This window comes from Pieris napi, chromosome 14 (genome assembly GCF_905475465.1).
Source record: "Pieris napi chromosome 14, ilPieNapi1.2, whole genome shotgun sequence".
NCBI lineage: Eukaryota > Metazoa > Arthropoda > Insecta > Lepidoptera > Pieridae > Pieris > Pieris napi.
The window spans coordinates 2422795-2439780 of NC_062247.1; the positions used below are offsets into that span (position 1 = coordinate 2422795).

The window sequence follows — 16986 nt, forward strand, 5'->3', positions numbered from 1 at the left end:
TATCACCTTTCTGGCGTAATTATCCTTGGTTGGTAACACTCACGTTGTTAGTATATTTACTTCGTAAGCGTACAACTAACAAAATTGCATATAAGAAAAATATACCAAATATGGAATACATAAAATCGTCATTGTAGAATGATAACCTCGTATGTCAAAAAACCATTTCTTTTTTATTCTAGACTCTTATGTCATTTAACTAGTATACTCTAATTAAGTTAGGACTTATTTATGTTATTAATAAATTAATTCTTTTTTCTATCCAAAACTATGGACATAAGCAAATAATAATATTTTAACGAACATTGACGAAATGAATTTTTTTTCTCGTTTCCTGAATTGTTTGGTTCTCTGGAAGGTTATCATTCTACAGCGAGACGACAAAAAGGTTCAAACATTTACGAAAGGAAATAAAAAATATTAAATACATTTAACTAATACCAAATTCGGCAGTGTTGTGTGAAGGTGTCTATGTATAGTGTGCTCATGATGCATAATAGCGCTATGGATATTCATAATAGTCCTTTTATTGATTAAACAAGTCGCGGCTTAAATAGTGGTTGTATGTCCGGGCTCAGCGGTACAAAACTGAGTTTATTAGTAGTAGTTCCTGAATTCCCGTAGTCTCCCTGATAGACCCAATGAAACAGTAACTGTTTGTTTGGCAAAGATTGCATGGCACCTTGCATATAAAACGATACATGATCTACTCAGAATCGTATTCACTACTTGTCTCATAGTATTGTCTTCTATTGACATAACTTTCACACATTTGATAATAAAACAATTTTTACCGGATTGAAGTTATGTATTAACAATTATTTTTCATAATTTTAAATTTAACCAACGTTTCGCGTGCTTTACAGCGTGCGTGGTCACGGTGACTGAAGACAAAAGGTGTTGGATGTCAAAAAGTATCACAGCTGTAGAGAAAGTTGCATTATCTGTATTTATTTCCCCGGACTTGTTATCGACTAAAAGATGGAGGGTTTTGGCAGAAATGGCTCACGGTGTCCTCTATTGTAAATACATAACTTAAATCCGGTAAAAAATTGTTTTATTATCAAATACTTGTCTCATTCTAAAAAACCTAATTTATTTATTTTAATAATTCAGCATAAAGTTAAAAGAAATACTTCATATCTAACAAAAATAATTTAAATAAAGATATTTGAAGATTATTAAGATCAAACATTAATTAGAATTATTACAATTTGTTTTGAGTAAATAACTAAGGGGTTCAGATTCGTGGTCGGGATACTCTTTGAAGCTTCTAAAAGTCATAAAACAAAGTTATATAGCCTCAATCAATATTAATAAAGAATAATTGGACTTGCAATTAGCGGTAGCGAGATTAATGAATAAGTGATTAGACAACAAATTGATCTTGTTAGGGTACGTTCTATGATTAAAGGGACCGCGTGAAGAATATTTGAATATATCATCAAAGTGGTATAAACAACATCAATTTGTATGATGATTTGCTTAGTTTGAAGATTGCGCATTTGGTAAACGAATATTTCCGTATATTAGGTTAGAATTATTTTAATTAATATTATTTATGGCCATATTTATTCAGTCTACTAAAGTCGGCTTAACTTCTAGACTACTATTCTATAAAAGTATACATTGTGACTCTCATAAGGTCGCCGGTTCGATCCTGGGCTGTGCACCATTGGATTTTCTTTCTATGTGCGCATTTAACATTCGCTAGAATGGTGAAGGAAAACAACGTGAGGAAACCGGCTTGCCTCATACCCAAAAAGTCGAAGGTACAGGATGCTGATCACCTACTTGCCTATTAGATTGATAAATGATCATGAAACAGATACAGAAATCTGACAAATCCCAGACCTAAAAAGGTTGTAGCGCCACTAGTTTTCATTTAAAGCATTAATTTAATTGAAAGTAATTTAACACTAGACTTATTAGACTTTATACTACAGATAGTAAATTTATTAAAGTAGCAAAATTAACCCAACCACCGCAGTCGGCTAGACATCGACATGATCGGTGCAGTTTAAAAAGCGATTGAAACCCGATGAATATTCCATCAATATCCCGTCATACGACCATAAAGCATCCGAATTATAAATGCAATATTTTCGTGGATCTGTCGGATTAATTACTGCGCGGAAATACAATGGCCCAAAATAAATCACCGGCATGGCTCAATATGGCGTGAATGTTTTTTTTTGTATAATTTAGATTACCGATAAACGATAAAGTCCGAGCGGCTTGATACCAGAGATGTGTGGTCGGTCATCTTCCTTTCATCAGTGGACGTGGAATCAGAATACGAAATTCCACCCGTATCACCTCGACGTCCGTCATAACTGAGCGTTTTTAAAGACAATTTTTGCCGTGCCACCACTTTGTCGAACCGCCCACTGATTATTTCCGAATCAATTCGACTTAGAGTCTTTTAAGAAAAGAGCGTACCAGTTTTAAGAACTGGCAATGCGAGCCCTCCGGCAATGTGAGTCTACGAGCGGCGGTATCACTTAACATCAGGTGAGCCTTCTGCCCATTTGCCCCCATTTGTATATAAACCCTCCTATGAGTGGCATGGACTCACCAATGCTTTAAGATAATATGCGTGTTCATAATTGTGTGTGTATACATATGTGTGATAGCATTAAAACCGCACTGCAGAAACCTGGCAAGCCTAATAGCAACCTCAACGCGTTGTTAAACTAAATACGGAGCGTTTTCAACATCTTCCGGGTAAAACGAGCCCATGGGCTGCTTCGGTTAAATCACTGACAATACGCCTTAAACAGAATAACTTTGGCTTCTGGTGAGGTACCCTTACGGCTAACGCTCTACATTCTCCCTCCAGACCCGATCAAATAAATTCTCTGCAACCCAATGACCCAAATACTTATATTCTATTCTACAAATACTATATGACTATTTTGAGTGACTATATGAAACATGACAGAGTTTTTGAGGTGTGATCTAGGGCTAGATAAATCTTGGGAATTGAGCTTAAATAAGCTCAAAATTGATCAAGTGACTCATACAAATTCCTTTCTAGTTTTCTGTAAGTGTTTATAACTATTTCAGCTAAAATTAATTTAAATCTCCTCTGATTTTCCGTCGATATTAAATTTGTCTCTGTTTTAATAATAAAAAGGTGTACGGTCACGATGTAAATGTATAACTCCATTAATACACCTTGCCGAAAATTTTTAGCTAAAATTTAGTTCCCGGAAGCGGGTTTTAGTTCTTTATTATAAGTAAGCACTATAAGTCATAATAAAACGGGCTGCGTTATTATGATATTTCATATTTAGCTATGCACTTAACTCGAGCGCTTGTTAAGGCTTCTTCAAACATAATAATAATAGCCTTTATTGCTGTACTTGTCCTAGTATATAAAAGTGTGAAGTACTATAAACACTAATAATTAATCGGCAAGTTAATTTCTATTTTACAGCTTGTCCTTGAACATAGGCCTCGTCTAAGAGCTTCCACTCTTCTCGGTGTCTAGCTTTACGTAGCCACATAGCGCCAGCTGCTCTACTTATATTATCTTCTCACCTTTTTTTTTATCTTCTTAGGCTTTTTTTTGTCATAGCGAGGAATCCATTCCGTCGTTTTTTTCTTTTGTCTTCAAACAAAGTGTTTTGTAAATATAAAAAATTGTTTAAAAAAAGGCAATTATGAATACCGTAAGTACAAATGAATATTATTCAGATTTTCAGATTATTCATATAGAAAAGGAAAAGGAAAAAAACTAATAATTTTAAACATAAAGTAGAATACAAATACCTTACAGAATACTCTACTACGACTAGTCTATAGTGACTATCGTCAAGAATAGAATTTGAGTCTAGATTACTGTAATTCGTGTGTTAGAATGGAGTGTGAAGATGGCTTAACAAGAAACACTCTTCATTTGGTGCTAATGTAGTGCACCGGTTGTTTATTAGCGAACATTAGCGTGGGATGTTTTCTGTTTTCAAGAATTAGCTGTACGCTTTAATATTTCAGGTTTAGTGTAATATAAAACTAATTTGTTTAAAGATGTCATGTGCATATTCATTATGACAATGCATTATAATGTGAAAGATTTGGGAAACCTTTTAAGTAAAAAATACCTATCTCATCCCGGCTCTTAACAAAGTGAATAATTGATTCCATAACATTTTTTTTTGTGTTTTCAATTACATTTTTTATACTGTTGAAAATATCGTCTGTGGTGATACCACTGTAATTTATTTTCATTTATATAGGTTTTTATCCTACTAATATTATAAACACGAAAGTTTGTAAGTATGGATGGATGTTTGTTACTCTTTTACGTAAAGACTACTGAATCAATTTTAATGACATTTTACAATTATAAAGACTAATCAGAATAACACATAGGCTACACTTAAACGATATTGTGTGAATTGTCAAAATATCAAGTATGTAGGAACAAAACTTCCAACTGCGAGCTACTCTAGCGTGCGCTTTCAAAACCTCTAGAGTTATACATATGAAATGTATGATGGAAATGTTTATCTTAAATAGTCCTACAAAAAAAACATAGTATATATCTATATCTTATGTGTTCGCCATTATAGCCAAAATAGTGAACCATAACTACAATAAAAATTGATAATTTATTTCAAATGCATATTTGGTAGTAATAAATTGATTCCTAAATGAAAATATATACTTTTGACACTTCTGGTATTTAAAATAGACAAAATATGTCTTTCACGCTATTGATTTGTTTTCTAAATACCTTTCTGATCTAATCTTAATATATATAAATTACGTGTCACATTGTTTGTCCGCGATGGACTCCTAAACTAACGAACCGATATCAATCAAATTTGCACACCGTGTGTTGTTTGATCCAACTTAAAAGATAGGATAGCTTACTTCTTAATTTATACCCGCAATATTATTTTATTGCAAAATATTTGTTTATTATTTGATAGTCACAATTCTAACAGATGGCGCTGTGTTGAAAGTACCAACGTTTCACATAAGCTACAATTTAATGGCATAACCAACAAAAAAGCATGGTGGTCCCCATGGCTGGTGTTGTCCTACCGTTTCCCTTGAATATTTTGCTACTATGTAATATAACAAAAACCTTAGCCACTTGGCGGGTCTGCTAGTATATATATAATATAATATAAGAATATAATAATTTTATTTATTTTACCTGTGTACATTTTCATGTATTGTATTACTTTTAGCTTAATAACATTCTCTATAGTTTTTATAACAACCAGTCCCCACATCCTTTCTCATTAATTCTAATGTAAACATGGTATTATTAGACGCGTTAACTCGACAACAGAACTTTGCACTATCATGTCTCCTTCATTACCCCAGCTTACTATTTTCAGTGAAGAAGTTACTATTTGTTGAGCATGTTTGTGTGGATAAGGAAAAGCACCAAATACACATAAAACTTTTTACCTACCTATGTTACCTATTGTTGTAAAACTATTAAATTTTTTAAAGTATTTATACCTATTTAAACATACTATCTATCTCTTGAATATATATCATGACAGTTGATATATTAATATTGAAGTATAAGCCGTTTGAAGAATGTATGTTATTCTATGTATTACTATCTTCACTAACAATATAAAGAGAAATGATTTGTTTGTTGCATTGATTAAAAGAATATCATTTTCACCATTAGATTTCTACATTATCTCCAAAAATGAAAGCTTCGATAATGTAACCCACGGTAAGAAAAATATTGAAATAAACTGCATATATTGCTTAATATTTCACAGGGCAAAGAGATGTATAATTATATAGAACACATCATAATTTAAAAAAGGCAATATCATACATATATTTTAATAAAAATAATTATCCAGCCGTGCATAGCTGGGACTGAACGCTAATAATAACCTTAAAAGAGCTACAACTATATTTAAGTTAAATTTAATTTAAGTTAATAGACAACTGTCAAGTCAACGAATATTTGTCATTGTTATGACAGATTTCCTGCCACCATTTTGCTATGAAAGCTTTCCTAACTACACTTCTGTACACTGTCTCACCGCATATCACTTAGCATTTGCATAAATTTCCAAACGAAACAGTGTACTAGTGGTAGCGAAACTTATTATTGTCTACAAAAGCACTTAGAGTTTCAAAGCAGTTGATATTAGTCCAGTATCCATTTCAAAAGCTTCCCCGCATTAAAATTGTTACCAAAAGCTCGTACGAACTTTGCAGTTGCTAATGTATGAAGACAACTTGGCTTATAGTACGCAGATCATTAAATGCAGGAGTTTTAACTATCTATCACAAAGCTTTAGTAAGATTCAACGAATAATTAAATTTCTTTGGCTATATAAGAATAATAATATAACAAACGTGAAAAATTTAATATATTTGAGCTGTGTGATCCTTGATATTGTAGAATTATTTATTTGACTTTGTAGGAACGAAGAAAAACTAATAGTGTGGTCTAGTGGATTGATCGTGCGGCTCCCATCGCTGATGTCGTAGGTTCGAAGCTCAGCTTTCCACCAATAGATTTATTTTTCTATATGCGTATTCAATACTCGGTCGTACGGTGAAGGATTGACATTGGGAGGAAACCAGCTTGGCTTAGACTCAAAGAGTCGGCGGCCTATGTTGGGCACAGAAGACTGATCACTTACTTGTTAAAAATTATCACGAAACAGACGCAGAAATCTAAGACCATGTCCAAGGGTTGTAGCGCCAGTCTTTTTTTGTAATATATTTTTGGCTTAAGTAAACGTAAATGTCAATCAGTATGTATATTCACAGAGCACAAAGACCAAAAACCAAAAAGTCAGTAGCAATTGACATCAATTTGTCCTGTACAATTTTTTTTTTTTAAACAAAATATTGTAAACCTATTTTAAAAGAGTAAGTGTGGAGTTTCTTGCCCATTCTTCTCCACACGAAACTACCTTTTGGTAGGGGCAACTAGAATCTTCTTTATATTTTTTTTTGACGTTCAAAGGTGCCATTTTAGATGGTCTAATTGAAATAAATGATTCGACTTTGACTTGACTTTGACTTTGAAAAAATAGAAAAACACTTTTTACAATTTAAGGCTTACTATTTAACGCCTCCAGGAAAGTTTCAAATAGAATGTGACCGCGTCCCTTTGATTCCGTATCGTGGGCTGCGGTGTACCGGAGGTGTAAAGTACAAGTAGAGCCTGGATTTATTACTTCCGTAACGTCGCTTTTGTGAACTTAATAGTTCACTGAGATACTCCTGTGTAGATTACGAAATGTTTAAAGAAGAGTTACAGATGGTGTAATACATTAATCAAGAAACATTATATGCAAAAAAACTTGACTTAGGAAAGAGCGTGTCAATTCAAAGGCCGGCAACGCACTCGCAAACCCTTTGACATTGAGTGTCGATGGGCGGGTTATCACTAATATCAGATGAGCCTTTTGCCCGTTAGCCCTCTGTTTTATAAGACAAGATTACTTTTTAATATGTATATGAAACATAAGTTTCAAAACCATTTGAGCTGCGATCATCTAATATATAAAATTCTCGTGTCGCGGCGTTTGTAGTTAAACTCCTCCGAAACGGCTTGACAATGATTCTCATGAAATTTTGTGTGCGTATTGGGTATGTCTGAGAATCGGACAACATCTATTTTTCATCCCCCTAAATGTTAAGGGTAGTCCACCCTTAAATTATTATTTTTTAATTTTTAGATACACGATACAGCATTAAAAAATACATACAACCCCTCTACGATCAACCCCTATTTTTCATTATAAATGATATACATGGCAAAACGACGTTTGCCAAGTCAGCTAGTATATTCATAAAGTTTAAGCTAATCAAATAATTTTATATTAAGGAGAGTAGTTTTGAACGTAATTTTCCCAAGATCAAAATTAAAACTCGAAAGAAATTTAAATAAATTTCAATTACAATGTTTATCGACTCTGCAGGCATTTATCGCTCAAACGAATCTCCTCCATCTACCAAAGTGTATTCTGAGCTCTCAAATACCTGGATCGAACTGTTTGTTTTCAATTTCCTTCAAAAATTATTGCCGTCTGTTTATTTGTGCGCTGTGAAACGTTATGACCTCGCAAGTTGTGGGTGGCGACGTTCATAACTAAAATATGTGAATATTTGACTTTATAAGAATATGTGTCATCCTTGATGCATCCTGTTCGGCATAATATTAATATTAGAATTCGCCCCCGCAAACTTCGTTTCGCCTTAATTTTTTTTACTTAGCCTACCTTTTTAGTAGCTATTTACCAACATATGGAACATTTTCTGTGCTGAGAGACTAAATAATAAATCGCTTTTCTGGCCTAAAAACCCAAACACTAAATAAATCTTCATATTTTTTTTAAATGACTTGAATTTATCCAGGCGCCTTTTCATTTAGTTATCTACATATTGTTTTGCACAACAAGTTTTGCGTTTCATTTTTATTTAAATAGTTTAAAATTAGTAGATTTATTATGGTTAGTTTAAGTACCTTGTAACATCCCCAATTTGTCCAACAAAAAAAAAGGTGGATAGAAGAAATAGAAGCGGAAGCGGGAAACGAATGGAGAAAGAGAGCCATAGACCTGTTGGAAAAAGCTGGAGGAGGCCTTTACCCGTGAAGGGGTTCCGATCGACGCTACTGAAGTAAGCTAGAATATAGATTAACAAGCAAAAAAAAAATGAAGAAAAATGTAAAATAATCTAAGCTGTGTATTATAATTTGATTTTGTTGGAAATAAAACGGGCTTTATTATTATTATTAACATTCCCAATGCATCATTAACCTAGTCTTATGTAGCCTATCTCTAATGGTGTCCTCAATGTGTTGAAAAATAAAATACACCCACATCATAAGGCAATCTTACACCCGCTGTGATCCCCGGTAGCCACTTTTGTTTACGAACTTAGCACTTAGTCCAGATTGTTATTCAGTCATTTAATATATTTTCTGAAAGTAAATGATTATTATTTATATAAGTAAGACAACCTTTTTCGACAGGGAGTCGTGGTCGTACCTTCTGGAGTTTATATCTAACAACCAGTAGAAAATAAGCAAGCAATGGTTGGCTTGATACATATCCATTGTGCTCTCTTTGCCCCTCTGACGCAACACCATTATAAAAGAAAGCGGTCTACAAACATCGATAGCTCTGATCGGATACCTCATCGGACCGGTGAAATGCTCAAATTACTATTAAGTCTACAATATAGATTATAGATAGCACCTAATATCGGCCGATTCAAATGTCATGTTAAGGGTCCGTTTCACAATGTATGGATAAAGTACCAAATAGCTATGCAACACATAAATTATTTGGAAGATAAATTGTGCTATTTGACATTCATCGGACTCATAACTTTTTATGGACTTTATGTGACGATTAGCGCTATCTGACAGTCGTGAAGCGCAACAATAGTGTTTATTCTACCAATAAGTAATAAATAGCTAATTTGGAACTTATGTAGAACTTATCCGTACATTGTGAAACAGACCCTTAATGACGTTCAATTCTTGTAATAGTTTAATGGTTTTTATCGGGATTCACCGCTGGCCGTCACTTAATTGGCTGAACAATGTTTATGAGGAAACATAAAATGTCGCTATATGCTCTAAAAATGAGGGCTTTAAAGAAAGTTCGTGGTAATTTTTGGATAACATTGGGATTATGAACAAGTTTAACTATCGCTATCGCTTGTGAACGAAAGATCAATCTGGAGTAGATAGGTGGAGAATGGCTCGAACAATCTAATCCTTTGGGTACTTTTATAAATTGATTTTAACGAAATTGGACGAAAGTCACGGAGTAAGGGTTCATTTATATTTCATGCTTACATTTAGCGATGTACTTTACGATTGATTGCTTGGGGTACCAAATTGTTTGGAATGATTTTAAGGATAAACTTATTTATTATCATTTTAACATTTGTTTTTTGGTATAAATAAAAGGTTTTTCGGTTGATTTAAGTTCTTATAAGTTCCTCTACTATTTTATAGTGATCTTTACTTAATTATATTAAAACAATTAGTAATCATAATACATGCCGGAGCAATGGCGGTACTGTCAGCTGTCATTGTCATTATATGTCACAAACCTTATAATTATCAACGTCAAAGTCAAATCAGTAATTACTAGTAGTTTATTTGATAATGACACGCTATTTCCATTACCATAAAATAGTCGTTAATTTATAGGTCCATTCAATTAAACGATTTTGAACAGATTCGAGTTTGACATTAACAAATATTTTCTAAGCTAAACTAAATAATAAATCATATTTATTTTTTAAACTTCCACTAAAATTCTCTTAATTGAGAACACGATAAACACTTGAAAACATTCCCACAAATACGAGGAAATTCGAAGGAAATCAATCACCTTTATTTACAGCTGTGTACAAGCCGATAGGCGCACATCCAAAATCCATGAGCCGAATAAACGAGATCAAACGTTATCAAAATCTCGCTCAAACCTTCATATAACCTTCTGAAGGTTTCTGGTGGCTCTCACGCGAGAAATTAAAGGTCTAATATCGACCCTGTAACTGATAGGCCCTTTTTTAACGCCACTTATCTAGTACCGCTTCAATGGATACCAAACTATCCTATAAGCGTTTCAGAAGGTATTGGTTGAAATCGTGGACTAAAAGTTAAAAATAATTCACTTACGCATCACGTTGGAATGAATCGGTGATGAGAAAAATTGCTTGGCCGTTGCAGTGTAATTATTATTCACGTATCTTGTGATGACTTTATGTACTATAGAAATATACATAGACATAATATTTATTACTTAAGAAACATACACGCAGAAACACTCAAAATAATAATAGCAAAAAAAATGGAATGAAAAAAAAAAGGAATAAGGTACATTTTAAGTGTGTAATGTGTGTGCGTTGTGGTTGTAACTGGCTCTGGCTCAGCATTATGCTGTGGAGCAGACGTGTTCCACAGAGCTGGTCATTCTTCCAGACACGACAACAGTTAGTTTGAGTGTCAGACGCATAAAGAACGTAATAATAAAAATGGTAGAAAAAAAAAATAGTAAAAATTAACAGTGTAAGTAAAGAAGTCTTGGAAGATTTGTGTGTATTAATATTAGTGCAGTAAATAAAAAAATAAGAATAATTGTTACTAAAACTACTGAAATAGATAAATCAATATTTTTGGGTGGATTAAAAACTAGATTTCGTTGGATTTTTATTGAGTAAGATGTACTTTGTAATTGTGACGAAAATTTGATTTTAGTTAATAAATATTGGTATAATATCAAGAATTACTTGATATTTTAATTTTTATACATCGCGTGTATTGCATGTATGCAAAACGTCAAGTCGAATAATGTTACAATAATTAATAATACAGTAATTACACGCTCTCTTATCTGATGGGAGCGGTGTATTATTGTACCATTAAACTTAGTTCGGTGTATTAGCCCGGTCATTTTAGACATAAAAATAGTGATCAAATAAAGAAAATTCCGACAAAGCCAAATTTTCGTAGAGACCTTAGGTTTACCACAAGGAATAAAGTGTCAAAAGTCCCCATCAGTCCCATGTGAGCTTAGCGACTTATTCGGGGTCAAAGGTCAAAATTTTAGGTTTTTTGGATTTTTCTCGAAAACGGTAAGTTTTATCGAAAAGTACCTCAGAGCACAGTTGTAGATCTTAAAATTCTCTAAAAAAATGGTCCCTATGATTTTTTCTCTAAGACTCACTATTTCCCAGATATTGCGCTTGTAAGAATCATATTCCACATATGCCACGTATATACATATTTAGGTACTCAAGAAAGCAAAAATGCCTACTCGTGTCTCTTTTATGTATACATTATTAGTATAACCTGGGAAGGCGCAGCAACGGACAGAAATATATTCTTCTAAAAGTTTATCAGCTTATCCAAAATGCCAAAACTTTATTTTATTTTTACATGCGATGACCGGATGCGATACTACGTCTGCAATGTTTAGAAGGGGCAAAAATTCAGTATTAAAATTATTTGAAAAAAATGATTTGATTGACTGCGCAAAAGTATTTACAGAAATTAATTCTTCACCTCAAATACTAGTTACTAAAAAAATTCGGTTTCTTCTTGCGGTTTATGGAGCTCCAAAAAAAATTGATTGCATAGATACGTACAGATATTAAACATTTGTAAAAAATACACGAAACAAAAAGCAAGTACAGCTATCTTGTCTTCCTCCAACATCGGCATCTGCTAGTCAACATTTGTTTCGAGTATACTATCAAGTTCAGACATGGCAAGGCAATGAACTGAACCCTGAAGACTGGGGTTGGAAATTGATAAATAATACTTTGGAACTGATTCGAACTTTACTGCCCCCTGCTCCAGAAAAACTTCTTAACACTATTTTTTGCAATTGCAAGAAAGGTTGTAGTGCCAAATGTGGCTGTAAAAAAGTAGGCTTGCAGTGTTCTCCAGCGTGTACCAATTGCCAAGGTGTCTCTTGCTCAAATGTTCAATTAAATACAAGAGAGGAATATTCATGTGATTTTGATGAAGAGACAACTGATTCATCTTCATTTGAACAATTTCTAAGCGCTTATCAACAGGAAAGAGAAGAACAAGAACAAGAAGAAATTGAAGAAAACATGATTGTTGAAGTTGAATATGAAGAGTATGAGTCAGATTAAAGTAATAAAAAAAAGTTTGAACGACAGTTAAACTCAATAACCCATATCAATAATCTTCATACTATTAAATAATTATTGTTCCTGAAAATATCGTCAGAAAGGTTCGTGAAATAGGCCTACCGGGGATACCACGTTAAAAAAAACGCGCCGAGTACACTACCTCACAGGTGGTGAGGAAATGTGTGCATATTATGTAGAACGTGATTCTTACAAGCGCAATATCTGGGAAATAGTGGGTCTTAGAGAAAAAATCATGGGGACCATTTTTATAGAGAATTTTAAGATCTACAACTGTGCTCTGAGGTACTTTTCGATAAAACTTACCGTTTTCGAGAAAAATCCAAAAAACCTAAAATTTTGACCTTGGACCCCGAATAAGTCGCTAAGCTCACATGGGACTGATGGGGACTTTTGACACTTTATTCCTTGTGGTAAACCTAAGGTCTCTACGAAAATTTGGCTTTGTCGGAATTTTCTTTATTTCAATTGTCTAAAATGACCGGGCTATATGTAAGGTTTTAGGTTTATAGATTACAAACACATTAAGATAAAACACCTCGTAAAATATAGTTTTAGTTTTTACGTTATAATTTTGTAGAAGATTTTGGCAAAAAGACTTGTATCCAGGCCGTGTAAATAAAAAAAATCCGTGTAACAATGTGTTTTCAATAAGTCGTAAACAATATATTTATTACGTAGCTTTGTAATATTATTAAATAAAATAAGTACTTTGTTAGTGCAAGCATTGGAGTAGTTTTATAGTCGATAAGTTATATTAAATTAATTAAATAAATGTTAATTACAAATACGAGGTGTATTAAAAAAGTAACGAGAATTTTTAAATTTCGCGGGTTTGGAGAGTCCGCCTGTATAATTTTTTTTATTATGTTGGTACACATGCCCCTGAAGTACGATAAAATTTTCAGCAATATTCATCGTACGTAAATACGCAAAATTTTAATGTAAACATTTCCTTTTTAAAACTAAAAAAGTTCCTATTAAAAATTATAAAAGCAAGCGTTCATTCAAATTACTTTCTACAATGTAAGACCGTATTTTACAATTTTAATAAGCTTTTAAAAGCGAATTGGCATTGTAAGCATGTTTGGCAATATCTGTTGTTACCAATTTGGCTTAAGCTAAGGTCAGATTCGGTGAGCAAACAAGACTCAGTCGAGGCATCCTGAGAGGCTCTTGATTAATCTCGGCTAGATGGGTGGAGTTTAATTAAAATGGGATTATGTGAGGCTGCATTCAGCCTACATGAAGCTAAGATCGCCGGAAGAATTAATCTGGAAGAAGACGTAATCGGCCAATTAAATTGATACGAAGTAGTAGATGTGTTCGATATCTACCAAATTGAGTAAAAAGCAAATAAAATGATCTTAGTATGAAATTCATTGTTTTATGTATGGTTTGGCTTTACGAAGAGAATTAAATGTTTATTTATTCATTAATAGCATAGTTCCATATCCTTATTTCAACTGCTCCTTTTCATTCCAAAATCCAAATTCATTTTCATAAAAATTGGTTAACATACAAACATTTTATCAACATTTCTAAAGATAGAATAGATAGAAAGATAGAGCAATGTTGGCCTGGTGCCTTCAGCGTGCGATCTCATGCCTGAGGTCGTAGGTTCGATCCCCGGATTAATGGACTTTCTTTCTATGTGCGCATTTAACATTCGCTCGAACGGTGAAGGAAAACATCGCGAGGAAACCGACATGTCATAGACCCAAAAAGTCGACGGCGTGTGTCAGGCACAGGAGGCTGCACACCTACTTGCTTATATGCCCTCATGAAACAGATACAGAAATCTGAGGCTCAGACCTAAAAAGGTTGTGTCACTGATTTATTTATTTAAAGATAAATGTATGGCGAAAACCAAGATGTAATTGTATTGTTGATGAGATTATGTTATATATTATATAACTAATATATAGAGATGTAATGTTATCCCTAACTTGGGATCTTAACGATGTGACCGAAAACCGCAAGATCAAAACACGAAGCTATAACATAGCATCAACCATCAAAACATTTATAAAATCTCTAAACCGACATTCAAACTGAGTTAAAACAAATTCCAAATAAAGAATTACCGTTGCTGTTTCATTACATCGTTTGCATAATCAACAAGGCAAGTTTTAATCGAGTTACTTCGTACAGATCCGGAATTACTCAGTTAATTCGGTCTATCCGTTGGCCTGTTTTATTCCCATACAATGTTTGCAGGGCATAAAGAAAATCACGGCTACGCAATCTCTGTACTGTAGCCACTTTTCCTCGTCAGTTATATCGTCGTTCTTTGGGCTAATAATTTGAAGGATAAGAGGCTAAGCTCCCCGACTCACTTAGTTCGGCCCTCGTGGGACGGTCTTTACCCTACAAATTGAGTTTTGCGAATTGATTCAAAAAGCATTTACGGCAGAGACGTGTTTTGCAAGTATTATTTTGAGATTACAATCACAACGGCACAGGACGGGTTATCTATAGTAGCATTTACATGGCTGTTAACAAAAAACTCTTACGGAGCTTATCATGTATAATAATATTATATTATAATAACGATATAGATAGATATAGACTGATTTTCATGGTATTTTATTGTTGTGTTTAAATCTCTGTACGAATAATTATTAAAAATATTGGAAAAAGAATCCGTTACACAATGGTCATGGGTTTTATAACTGTCAAACATTCAATGTTCATCTCGTTGATACGGTAAATTCTTCGTGGTTTCGAATAGATAAGATATACGCACAATATTCGAATTTGCGCATTTTAGATTTATAAATGTAAATTGACAGTAATTTAAAAGTCAATATTGGTTGTCAAATATTTATGCTTGCGTTCGGACATTTATTTTGTAATTATTAAGTACTTAAATGTACAACAAATCAATGAACATTGTAACGTGGAGTACAATTTGGTGATAGTAGTGAACTAAATATTTATTTTGCATTAATTGTACTTTTATAAAACCATCAATTAATAAAAACTAATTTGTAACACAACTGTGAGGCGGTACAAAGTTCGCCAGCTAGTAATATTATAAAGAGAAAGATTTCCTTTTTTTGTAACGAAGGAATTCAAAAATTGAGGATCGATTTAAAAAAGTCTTTCACCATTAGTATACTACAATATCCCGGATAACAGAGACAATATGCCGTTTATAGCAATCGTAAAGAACTTATACAAAAGACACTTATCAGACATCTCCAGTATAAAGCTAAGATCTTCCTGACTACTTAACAAGATGTAACCATTTCAACATTCTTTCTTTCTCAGTAAGGCTTGAGGTAAGAATTTAGGTTCAGGTAAAGTTGACTGTCCTGAGTTACTAAATATAGTGTGTTTCCGTGTGTATAAAAAAAATATGCCCCTATTGTATACACCTAAAGTCAACACCAATTACAGAGGGAACAGCTTGGATATGGCGGCTGGTAAGTTTCACAATTTAACTGTTTGCCTCAAGTGTGGTGTCAGCAAGGAGAGCTCTGACATCTAAGTTCCTCAGTTGCATAAATAGTGTATCATTAGTTTTTATAAGTGTATATGTCACCGTTAAATTGTAAAAACCGTTAGATTGTAATCTATCTCGCGAGATTGTAAACTGTCGAAAGATTGTGAACCTCAACGAACTGCTTACAAATTAACGTATTATTATTCGGTAGTTATATGAAATTGTTGGGAAGTAAAATTAATCTGTAATTGACCAAAGAAGTTTGAATGATAACTAAGTAAGTGTAGTACAATCTACCGAATAATAATACGTTACATTGTAAGCAGTACGCTGAGGTTCACAATCTTTCGACAGTTTATAATCTCGCGAGATAGATTACAATCTAACGGTGTTTACAATTTTACGTTAACATATACACTACCGTAAGTGTTTCTCAACTAATTTTAGTTACTGACTTTCTTAGATAGATGTAGATGGTTGGATTAAATGATTTTATACCAATCCATTTAATTATTAAGTACTCAATTATATGTAAAGATTTGTTTAATGGCGTAAAAAGAACTTTATATTTAGTAAGTTATAAGCTGTAAAACTTGCTCAGTAAATAAAATAAAAATATTTCCAATATAAAACAAATGTTCAGCCTTGCGAAGCAGAGACGGGCTACGAAGTATAATATCACGTACTCTAATTTGAGGAAACCATTGTTATTATGTTTGATTGGTTGTAACATGACAATTTATCAAAATTGGACTATTTACGTATATTTGTATTGTTATTGATAATACTTCATGAATTTCCACACTAACAGGTGTACATGAGCGATCCGAAGCCCTGCGGAAGAAGTGGAGGACACAAACCAGAAATGAAGAGCGCGA

The 16986-nt window shown here is 33.3% G+C and overlaps 1 protein-coding gene across 1 annotated transcript in view; it reads right to left on the minus strand.

Annotated features, from left to right (window-relative positions):
- Nucleotides 1-16986, minus strand: part of LOC125055860 (nephrin) — a 434287-nt gene that overhangs the window by 51529 nt on the left and 365772 nt on the right. The window lies entirely within an intron of this gene.